Genomic DNA, 12,344 nt, shown 5'->3' with positions numbered 1-12,344 from the left:
TTTGTCTGGGGGGCACGGCTGGTTGCAGAGGCCCCGCGTTCTTCCCCGAGACATTTGAATTAAATGCCGGGGGATCGTGTGAGGCCTCTGCCACTCTAAAAACTTACCTTGACTCTTCCGGTGTCACTCGTCTCCATGACACCACAGGGTCATTTGGCGTGACATCACACGCATCAAATGACGCTGTGGGTCACATGACGTGATGTCATGACGCCGCTTCGAGGTAGTGGGGGGGCGTAAGCAGAAGAGGAGGAACGGGCACGGGGGCGCAGCTGCAAAGATTTGCGCTCCCCTGACCCAACTGACACAAATGTCTGTTGCTTTTAGTGTTGCATCTTTTCGTTTTTCCACTGCTCCTGCACTTCACTCAAATACCTCCACTCTGCCAAAGAATGACTTAATCATGTCCCATATATGAAAAGTCATCCCTCTTTATTGCTAAAACCTTACTTTTTTGTAGTATGACAGCATGCCTCTGTCTTTATACTAAACCACACTGATTGATGATCAGTGGAACCCAAGTTCTAACCCACAATTACTTCTGATACTCTGTCCCCATTAAGTCCAGGATTGCTTTATTGTGAATTGTCTCTCACCAATTGCTTGAGAGGATACCCTTTGAAAGGAATCCGGGATGCTGCTGCTTCAGCCGAAACCTGTAAAAGACACATGCCAGTCCACATTTGGCAGATGTATGTCTCCTACAATGATTATGACTCAAAAACTGGATTTCCCAAAACAAACTGTTTTTAAACACTGACAAGACTGTAACAATGGTATTTCGGACCAAGACTAAATTTTTAAAGCTTCCAGTGACTGAGCTCCAGATCAGAACCAACGCTAACACCACCCTAACCCCTGTTACTAGTTTTAAATACCTGGGCATATGGTTTGACTCCCACTTAACATTCGGGATGCACATTGATGCCCTGACATCCAAAACCTATGCCACACTAGGTGTACTTTACAGGAACAAATCCTCCCTAAGCCTGCTGGTCAGAAAGCGTATTGCACAGCAGATGCTAATGCCAATTATCGACTATGGAGACATAGTATATGGCTCGGCGCCCCAAACCCACCTTGGCAAACTTGACACCCTCTACAATTCAATTTGTCGTTTCGTTCTCCAATGCAACTACAACACACATCACTGCAAAATGCTCAAAGAACTAGATTGGTCATCACTAGAGTCTAGGCGCAAAGTTCACCTTTCCTGTCTTGCCTTCAAATTCTTTCTGGGCAAGCTACCCACCTATCTGAACAAGCTCCTCACCCCTACCACATGCAGCACTTATCATCTGAGATCTGACTCCAAAAGACTGTTCATGGTCCCAAGGCTCAACAAAGTATCCGGCCGCTCCTCCTTCTCTTACCGTGCACCCCAAAACTGGAACAACCTACCGGAGACTCTCACATCCACCACCAGTTTATGTTCTTTCAAAACTAAGGCTGTCTCACATTTTAATCTGGTCTGTAACTGTTACATAAGCCTATAATATACATCTTCTCTAACTGTGCATTGAATGTATTGTATATAATGTATACCTTGTTCATTTATGTAACTGTATTTGTAACCATGTATTATTTGTCATATTAACTATGTCCAGGACATACTTGAAAATGAGAGGTAACTCTCAATGTATTACTTCCTGGTAAAACATTTTATAAATAAAATAAAAATAAATTAAGCTACTTTAACACAAGATACCAGAGAAAAGACTAAGCGCCTTATTCTATATATTACAAAGTGTCTGTTCATGCTGCTTTTTGCTAAAAATCTATTTTTTGCCAAGAATGGCCTGAATGGATGCTTCATACTATATAGAATCACCCCCCTAAGACTTTGGGTAACCCTAGAACCTGGTGAAACAGTTGTCATTTTTACTGGGACAATCTACAGACCTCCAGGACAAGAAGAGGAAATGGACAGGGATTTCATAGATAACATCACCAAGTTGACAATTAAAAAAGTGGTGATCATTATGGGAGACTACAATGTGTCACATGTGGATTGGCATGTCTCTGTTGCAGGTTCAGCGAGAAGCAGGGACATCCTGGTTTCCTTGCAGATGCCATCTCTCAAGCAATTGGTGAGGGAGCCCACTCACAAGGAACCAATACTAACCAATGTGGGCAAAGTATCTGATGCAATTGTGGGTTCCGTATAGAGACAGAGGCTGAGTTATGCCACACAACAAATAAGGTTTTTTTTATTTTAGAAGGGCTAACTTTTCAGATCTGGGAAAGCAATACATTTAGAGTTACCTCTCGTTTTCAAGTATGTCCTGGGTATAGAGTTATGCTGACAAATAATACATGGTTAAAAATACATAGTTACATAAGTGAACAGTATATACATTGTACAGTATACAGGACATTGCATGCACAATTGAAGATAATTAAGTAATAATCCCCTCAGAACAGGGCATTATTGGCCAGTAATGCCCTGTCCTGAGGGGATTATTACTATTATAGGCTAAATGTACACACACACACACACAGACACACACACACACACACAAACTGCTGCTACACACACATGCTACACCCATAAACACTGCTGCTGACACTGACACACACACACTGGAGCTCTATACACACACAGCACCTCTACACAGATATACAACACAACAGCACAGCACACACTCACACACAAAGTACAGCCACAAAGAAACTGAAGACAGCCACTTACTTCTTTGCAGACTCCCCCCCATATCAACTGAACCTGCTCAGAAAATCTGTCAGCACGGGAGGGGGAGGAGTCAACCCATGGCTGATACGTCCTGACCAATCCCCTGCCCTGTCTCAGAGCTTTTACTTCATGCAAACCAATCCCCTGCCCTGTCTCGGCTGTTCTGAAAGCTGATTGGCTGGAAATAAACACATTGAAATCTGCACTTTGCAAGCTGCTAAAATTCCGGGCATTACTGATTGGATAATGCCCGGCATTTTAACCAATCAGAGAGCAGGGTTTTCAATAATGCCCTGAATTTTACTGCTTTAGCCTATAATATATATTATAGGCGTATGTAACAGTTACAGACCAGATTAAAATGTGAGACAGCTTTAGTTTTGAAAAAACGTAGACATGTGGCGTCTGTGAGAGTCCCTGGTAGATTGTTCCAGTTTTGGGGTGCACGGTAAGAGAATGCGCAGCGGCCAGATTCTTTGTTGAACCTTGGGACTGTAAACAGCCTTTTGGAGTCAGATCTCGGGTGATAAGTGCTGCATGTGGTAGGGGTGAGGAGCTTGTTCAGATAGACGGGTAGCTTGCCCAGAAAGTATTTGAAGGCAAGACAGGAAGACAGGAAAGATGAACTTTAGCAGGGTGGATCGTAGGTATTTAAGTGGAGTGCAAAAGCAGTGGCAAAAACTAAAAGATGAAATACTAAAAGCAACAGACCTCCTTGTTAGGCAGGTTAGCAGAAGCACAAGAAATAGAAATAGAAAACATCTATGTTTCTTAGGGAGGTGGCAGGTATTGTAAATGAGAGAAAGAATGCTTTTAGGAAATATAGGCAGACAGAGGAAGGAGGAGAGAGAACTGGTGTGTTGCAGCGTGGTGGTGGGTGGGGGAGGGGTTACACAATGCGCCAGCAGGAGCATGTGGATTAGATGCGTGCAAAAAAAAGTGGTATGGGGGTACCATGCTATTGCAGTTGCTGGCATGTGGAATAACACCTGCTTTATCTGTATATCAATCAAGGCGGAAGGAGGCTAAGCAAATAATCAGATGTGCAAAGGCTCAAGCAGATGAGAAATTAGCCCAGTTAGTAAAGAAAATGGACAAAATGAGTCCCTATTAACAGGTGTAGTTCCAAATGACCCGAGAAGTGCAAACATAGTCCCACTTCACAAAAGAGGAAGTAAGTAAGAGGCAGGCAACTGCAGGTCAGTGAGCCAGATCTCAGTAGTGGGGATCTAAATGGAAACACCGCTGAAAGAAAAAGAATTCTTTAATATCTAAAGTCCAGCAACCTGCAAGATTCCAGGCATCATGGATTTACTGGTGGGAAGATCATGTTAAACAAACCTAATTGATTTTATGACTGAGTAACTAAGGTAATAGATTAGGGTGGATCAGTAGATGTATCTTATATAGATTTTAGCAAGGCCTTTGACACTGTCCCATAGACCGAAATAAACAAGTTGCAATGATTGGGGTTGTAATTTAAAGAGGCAATCCAAGCCGTTTTTTTACTTCATCGTTTTAATAGAGGATTGATGCGGGGGGTCTCGGGAGATGAACCCCATTCATTTCAACTCCGGGAACCCCCTGCTTCAAAATGATTAAGTATGTAAAAGAATAGCCATGTTACTAATTATCATGTATGGATTTACACTCTACAAAAAAAAAACTGGATCAGCACTCAATAATAATAATTGTAGCAGGACCATTCCTGGCTACTATTCTGCCCTTGGGCTGGCAGTAAACCCTGGTACAATCAGGTTGCCAGAAGTTGGTATGGGGTTTTCCCCCTCACATTTGGTACTGCACTTGAGTGACAGCAGTGGGTGGTACATCCTGTTGTAGCTGGGACAACGGGGTGCCCGCCTCATGGCTGTACTTAAGGGCAGGACCGCCCTATAGTTAGTAGGTTGTCCTTCCCCTCTGAGGAAGGCAGGTCACACAACTGGGAGCCTGAGATTGGGGCCTTTCCATGTGCTCTTCCCTCCGGGGGAGAGTGAGTGTGGACCATACCTCTGCCTCTGCTAGGGACGTGGGGAAGAGCTACAACGGCTGAGGGTGCCCTTGGTCTGTAGTGACGGTCCAGGGACCATCTCCAGTGATAGATGATCTGGCAGACTGCATCCGGCAGAAGACTGCCGTGTAACTGTGCTGTATACAACAAAAAACAGACAAAGATGCCAAAAGCTACTTCCAATATGACAAAAATACACAGTACAATACGTATATATTCTCTTGAAAAAAGGGTAATTTAGTTTAACCCTTTGGCCAAAGCGTCTTAAGCCTGCCGCCACTTTCAAGGCATGACCGTAGCAGGTCTTAACACTCCCTGGGTTAAAATTCTTATTAACCGGTATAATTACAGGAAGAATTATCACATTGGATCTGTCATAACCTGGCAAAATGAAACTGACCTGCCAACTTGGAAAGTGGGGAGGGGCAAGCTTAAACCTTGGGGGGGAGGGGCGCTACCATCCCAAAAGCAGCTGGGACCAGCTGCACACAGTTAATAAACACACAGATACCCAACAAGCTCTGAGAAACCCTTAACATGTGGTAATGTTAGGGGTTTCTCAGAGCTTGTTGGGTATCTGTGTATGTAACTGTGCTGTACAGAGTGAATAAACCATTCCTGTTGTTATATACCTCCTGCCTGGTGCGTGACCTTACTGGGGGGAGAGGTAATAAGTTCTACCGTGGGATATCACCTTCAGTTCCTGGAGCCTACGGCAGATAGAGGCGCTGCTCTGCTAAAGAGATATGTGGGGTATGAAGCCTGGTCCTGTGTCCCCACTACCATCGGCGGATGATTCAGCCCTCCTGTTACCAGCAGGTATATGCATTACACACCTTGTAATGACCCCTATCTGCGATCGGGTGGGGAAAAACTGTTACGTAATAAAGGACTTACGTTTTGCTTTTGGTCACACCAAGTTTCTTCTTTAATGTATCAAAAAAGTAGCAATACAGAAAAGATCAGCACACACATGGAGACAAAATGTCAGCAGACTAAGGCTGCGCTTATAGTGCCAGCGACGGCAAATGTATTGCCACTGTCACGTGCATTTACAGTAAGCGCGACGGCGCAATGGAGCGACGGCTTGGTCGCGATCGCTGGAAGTCATCTCAATTTGATTTTTCCAGCGACCGCAGCCTGACATCATCGTCGCCGGCACTATAAGCGTAGCCTAAGCGGCCAGAGGGGCCTTGAAATATTGCTCTATTGTGCACACATAACAGTATGTGTCTGCTAACATTTCCTTTCGGTGTGTGTGCTGATATTTTCTGTATTGCTGATATTTTCTGTATTGCTGCTTTTTTGGTACATTAAATTAGAAACTTGTTTTTTCTATAGTTGTATGCGGTGTGGATGCAGGATCATAGCACCTCTTCCTGAATTATGTTAGACAGGGTGAGTGCTACAGTAGTTCATTCAATTTTTTTAGGGTTAGACTTAAATTCTATAAATATACCCACTTTTGATGCTGCAGACCAAGCAATATCCTACGTGTGTGTGTGTTTTTTTTTTAAATAAATCAGTTCTGTACTAATTGCAGCATTTTTTTTAAACAACTCTGAATTACATTTTGTATGTATTATAATGTTACAAGCCTTTTTTGTTCCTATAGCAACCATTTACATAGCCACATTGACTGCAGAATACGGCTCTGCAGTCATTTAGTGAACCCCCGAGCCGAATCGTCGCCATGCGATCACAGGAGAACGGCTCGATTGGCCACTTAGCTAATTACTTATCATTGTGTGGATTGTATCGATGCGCATATTAAAGGGAACAAACAGCAGCTTGGGCGGCTGCTTTAAAACCAGTAATATTATTTGCCGACACAACATCCAGTAATGAGTTTCACAGGTTGATTGTGCACTGACTGAAGTGTTTCTTTTTGTTTGTATTATATCTCTCTACCCAAGAATTGTAATTGATGTCTTCTGGTGCACGTGTTATCTGAATTGATAACCTGCTGGTGCATAACTGTGGGTGCAATAGGGTGTTAGCCCCACCCCATTAATAATTTCCTTTATTTACCTTTTTAGATATTTGATTCTGCTGATGGCTTAGATTATAAAAAAATAAACAAAGAAGTGAGTAATTGAAGAATTTATGATAGGCAGAGTAAATAATTTCTTGGCAGACTAAGCTGCATATTATGCAATATGAAGGGAAATACAGAGCAGTTATTGTTTATTTGTATTTTTTTTTAGAAAGTAAATAAAGAGGTCTGAAACTCACAAACCCAGTAAAATAATGTAAGTAGGTATAGTGAAATTTTTAGTGGAATAATAAAATCTTATTATTTTTTAGTATTAGTGATGTCTCCTAGTAACCATAGTTGCCCTTTAGTCGTCATTTGATGGCTTGAGTATTCTACTCTGCAGTCTACACTGCAATTACTAAACTGCACAGGGTGAGTGCAATTTGAGAGGGATTCTTTTTTTTGTGTAACCTGACAGAGGCCTGATTACTCAGTTTCTAGAACATGCTAGGTTTGTCACGTGGTTCAGGATGACTCAGCAGAAGCTAAGCTTTGCCCCTTTTCTGCCCAGAGACAGGGAGAGAGAGAGGTCATAAATAGGAGGGGAGAAGAACTCCACAATCAGGTTCCAGGAGGGGTCTCGCCTGTACATATGTAAGAATACAGTTATGAAATAAGTTATTTTTGGGTAGTAGCCCCTTTTTTTGTTTTGATTTGATGGGGACGTGCCCTTGAAGATAGACTCCCTAGAAATTTAGGAGTCCTAGAAGTAAAGGCTCCCCACAGGGAGGCCTGTGTCCCCTAGGGGTTACCCCATCTGGTAGCCCTGGGACACAAAGGAGCATAGCAACTGGTAGCTGGTAGCAACTGGTATACTCCCAGTGGAGTATAACATAGAGCCCAATTAAAAGGGATCACTTCTGCCATCCCAGCATTGAAGAGTTACTAAAAGGATGTTCAGAGCCAGATAGAGAACCAAGGCATCTCTGTACTAAAGATATAAAGGGGAAGCCCAACAGGGACCCAGAAGAGTATGTAATATGATGACTAAGTTATCCTGTATGACTAATCAACTACTTCAACTGTTCCAAGCATGTGCCTCTCTAGTAATGCAGTAATACACCAATGCACCGTGGGAAGTTGTTCTTCCTCAAACTCTGTAAATAAAGCCTGTCCAGTATTGTCCTATAAAGTTCCTGGCACTGATCTTTTCTATCAACACCCAACTGCACGGGCCCAGCACCGTCACAAGGAAATAAACGGTGCAAGCCAAATCTAGAGACTATCTAATGTAAACTCCCTAAGAGCCGGGCAGGGAGGTTTACAAACACAGAGATATTTTGCTTGATGCGTTGTGTATATGAATTAATGTGAGACTGGGAAAGTGTTTAATTGAATCCAACTATTATAACACATTAAAGGTACATTGCATGATCTGTATTGTAACATATTAAAGGTCCATTTTACAGTATGGCATGAGTTATCTTGAATGATAGATTATTGTAGTTGTGTAGCAGTAAAAAATGCAATCAATACTTCTTATACAGTATACATTATTTACTCAGTACTGTGCAATGTATGATGCAAATACGGCCAATGCAAGGTTGAACAACTCAAACACGTTAATAAGTGCTCTGTAATACCTTCATTTATCAAATGAATTTGCAAATGCAAACGGCAGAATTAACATTTAAAAACAACTCACATTATTGATTGATAAATAAAACAAAATTGGGAAAAAATAAATATGTCATAGGACAAAAGTGTGATTTCAGAAAGCAGATTACTATTTAGCACATCTAATTAACACACTATGCTGTGAGTTACATTGTTTATCTGAGGAAATGGACATGGATTGGAGAAACTGAATTTAAGAATTGATAACTTGTATTGGTATAGAGTAGTGGTTCCCAACATTGTTTCATCGCCCAGCCCCTGTTTGAAAATATTTGTTCTGCGAACCCCTAATTAATAAATGGTATTGTCTACTCATCAGAATATTGCTAACAAAACTGTTTGACTGATCCCAGACTGTATAGTATCCTATCCTCATTGTTGGGGGGGAAGGAGAGGGGGGACGCTTGAGGCCCCATCTATGCTATGTCTGTTACGCTATTTAATTAGAAAGTACAGCCATTGTCCTTCATCAAGTGAGGGAAAAAGTTGCTAAGCAAAGGTGTTACATATAAGGTGGTTTGTCTTTGGGTTTAATTAAGGGCAAGCGGGTTAACCCTTTATTAAAGGTGTAACCACTCCTAGTACCAAAGTACACTAATGTACGCTTAATGATTTACAGCTGGGTGGTTGATGCCCTATTTACAAAAATCGGTGTAAGTGTTATAGTTTGTAACTATGCTTAATTAAGATTTGGGTGTTTGGAACTATACAGTATATCGCACAAAAGATAGCCAGAGAAATCAAAGTAGATGAGGTTGAAAAACATATGCCCATCACGTTCAACCTATGCTAAATTTAGACGGCAAATACTTTTATATTTGTGGAAAGGGGGGAAACAACGGCGCAAATGACTGTTAACTGTATAATACATTTGAGCATAAGTAGAATATAGCTGGTTACCCCCTCTCGGAACCACAGACTTAGAAATGGTTTGCTGGCATGTGATGTTGGATAGGGATGCTGAAGGTTTGTCTTAGAGCCTCCTCCCTACTAGTTTCGTCCTGGAACTAGGACTTCATCTGGGGAATGTGTGTGTCTAACTGGTTGTTACTTAAATAACATATACATGTCCCTGATAGGTTAATTAGATAACCAGTGGTTAACCAGTTAGGCAAACCATACCCCCATTCTACTTATGCTCAAATTTATTATACAGTTAACAGTCATTTGCGCCGTTGTTTCCCCCCTTTCCCAATATATATGCTATTGTGTGTAGCTGAACATTAGGCAGCAACTGTTAATATTTTGGATGTAAATTGTATCTTTTTGCGCACTTAGTATTCTATAACTTATATGTTTGTATTTACAGTATATTGATCCAGAGGAAGGCAAACAAAAAAACCCCAGTGAAACTTTATCCAATGATGCCACATGCGGGGGGGGGGGGAGGGATAAATTCCTTCCTGACTCCAATAATAGCAATCAGATTTGTCCCTGGATCAACATTCTTCCCATGTTTACTTATTTGGGATATGTATGTATGTATGTATGTGTATATCTTTATTTACGTGTAGTAGGTGGCAATACTTGGCCACAATTTCTGGTAGGAGTGACTTAGTGTGGGATTGTAACCATGAGTCCAAGCTATTGTGATGCTTCTTTTGCACTGTGAGTTTCAAGGTTTTGTCAGTAGTAAATGAGATGGGGTAATAACATTAGCAGGGAAAGAGGTGGCATAGAGGCGTGGATGAGAGCAGGTGTGTATACAGTATGGCTGGGTCCAGGATTAGGAGAGAGATCCCCAGCAGCAAGGAGGAGTAGAGAGAGAGAGAGGAGGCGAATAGAGGATTTGTGGGAGTGCTTTTTATTGAGGGGTGTATTGAAGTTGTTGGGAAAGAGGTGTGTAAGTAGTGGTGCAGTTTATAGGCTCGTGCATAAGTGGAGGGGAGGTGCGATGAAGAAATGTAAATAGGAGGGGAGTGGGGAAGTTGGTGAGAAGAGAAAAGTTTACAAAGGAGTGGGAAAACAGCAAATAGAGAGGGCATACTGTAATAAGATGCATGGAGAGAGGTATTGGAGAATAAGAGTAGGAGTTGAAAGAAAAGTTTTGTAAATAATACCTGGCAGGGCAGAGTACATTAGCACTGAAGATTAAACAACAATTTAGAAACTGAGTCTATAGATGTGTACAAATTGTCAGAGCATTTAGAAAGTCAAGTTCTTCTCACAGTTGCAGGGTTGATGTTGTTGAAGTGCAGAGTTCAGTTCTTCCTATACAGTAGTCTTCACCTCCAATACAAACTCCAATATTAATTCCACAGACACTTTATATATTCTTCTTTACTTTAATGTTCTTTCTTCCTCTGTCAACCCAAAGCCCCATTGGAAATCCACAACAGGATGTTGTCTATTTGGCTTCTTTTGGTAAAATGAGACATACAGGCCTTATATATGGCCTATGACATCACATTTTAGGGTCAGATGGTAGAGCTCCAATCCAATTGGACACTGTATCATGTTTTTTTTTGTTTTTTTTTTGTTTTTTTTAAGGATGTGACTTCATCTCCAAGGGAGGTAGATCACATCCTTAAAACCACATGGCTAAATCACATGGTATTACAGCTAATGGAATTGAAGATAATCCCATTGGTTTCTGTACCATGTGATAGGTCACATTAGTTCAAAAGGATGTGACATCACTTAAAGGGATGACATGACATTCTTTTGAACTAATGTGGCTTATCACATCTTACAGCAGGGGCTATAAACCTCCATAAAAAAAAAATCACCAAGCCATTTAATTCGCCAGTTTTTTAGCATTGCTATCACGGTATTCAGAAAGCCTTGATTTACCTGTGATAGCAAAATTCCTAAAACTAGCGAGTAGCCAGCAACGTGTTGATCATCTGTCTGAAAACAATCCTAAAATGCAATCAGTCAATGGGCAAGCAAATACATAAAAATAAATAAATACAATAAAAAAACTGAAAAAAAAGCAATTTCATACATTCAATATTTCTCTTACCTTTAGAAGTCTTCACCCTCCGAATCCCGGTGTATCTGCAAGTTCTCGTACCGCGATGTCATCACCCGCAATCCAACACCATCCACCTTGAAGACCAGCATCAGGTAAAACAAATCTTCTTTTCTTTAATGTTCTGTCTTCATCTGTCAATCCAAAGCCCCATGCTAAATCCACAACAGGATATTGTCTCATTGGCTTCTTGAGGAAAAATGAGACGTACAGGCCTTATATATGGCCTGTGACGACACATTTTAGGGTCAGATCGTACAGCTCCAATATGATTGGACGTTGTATCATGTGCCCGCCTCTTTTTTTTGTTAAAGATGTGACGTCATCTCCAAGGGAGGTATGTCACATCCTTAAAACCACATGCTATACCACATGGTATTACAGCCAATGGGATTGAAGACAATCCCACTGGTTGCTGTACGATGTGATAGGTCACACTAGTTCAAAAGAATGTCATGTCATCCCTTTAAGTGATGTCACATCCTTTTGAATTAATATGACCTATCACATGGTACAGCAACCAATGGGATTATCTTCAATCCCATTAGCTGTAATACCATGTGATTTAGCCATGTTGTTTTAAGGATGTGATCTACCTCCCTTGGAGATGACATCACATCCTTAAAAAAAAAAAACACATGATACAGCGTCCAATTGGATTGGAGCTCTACCATCTGACCCTAAAATGTGATGTCATAGGCCATATATGAGGCCTGTATGTCTCATTTTACCACAAGAAGCCAACGAGACAACATCCTGTTGTGGATTTCCCATGGGGCTTTGGGTTGACAGGAAGAAAGAACATTAAAGTAAAGAAAAAAATTATGATAGATGAAGATAAAAGATGGTGATAGAAGATAAAAGAAAGAAGTTTTTTAACCTAATACTGGTGTTCAATGTGGATGGCGTTGGATTGCGGGTGATGACGTCGCGGTACGAGAGCTTTCAGATACAATGGGATTCGGAGGGTGAAGACTTCTAAAGGTAAGTAAAATATTGAATGTATGACATT

General features: G+C 41.3%; 1 protein-coding gene across 1 annotated transcript in view; it reads left to right on the top strand.

Annotated features, from left to right (window-relative positions):
• Positions 1–12,344, top strand: part of CFTR (CF transmembrane conductance regulator) — a 203,266-nt gene that overhangs the window by 169,377 nt on the left and 21,545 nt on the right. The window lies entirely within an intron of this gene.

This window comes from Ascaphus truei, chromosome 5 (assembly GCF_040206685.1).
Source record: "Ascaphus truei isolate aAscTru1 chromosome 5, aAscTru1.hap1, whole genome shotgun sequence".
Classification (NCBI taxonomy): domain Eukaryota; kingdom Metazoa; phylum Chordata; class Amphibia; order Anura; family Ascaphidae; genus Ascaphus; species Ascaphus truei.
Note: the sequence above shows the minus strand (reverse complement) of the source record. Positions and strands in the feature narration are given on the sequence as shown.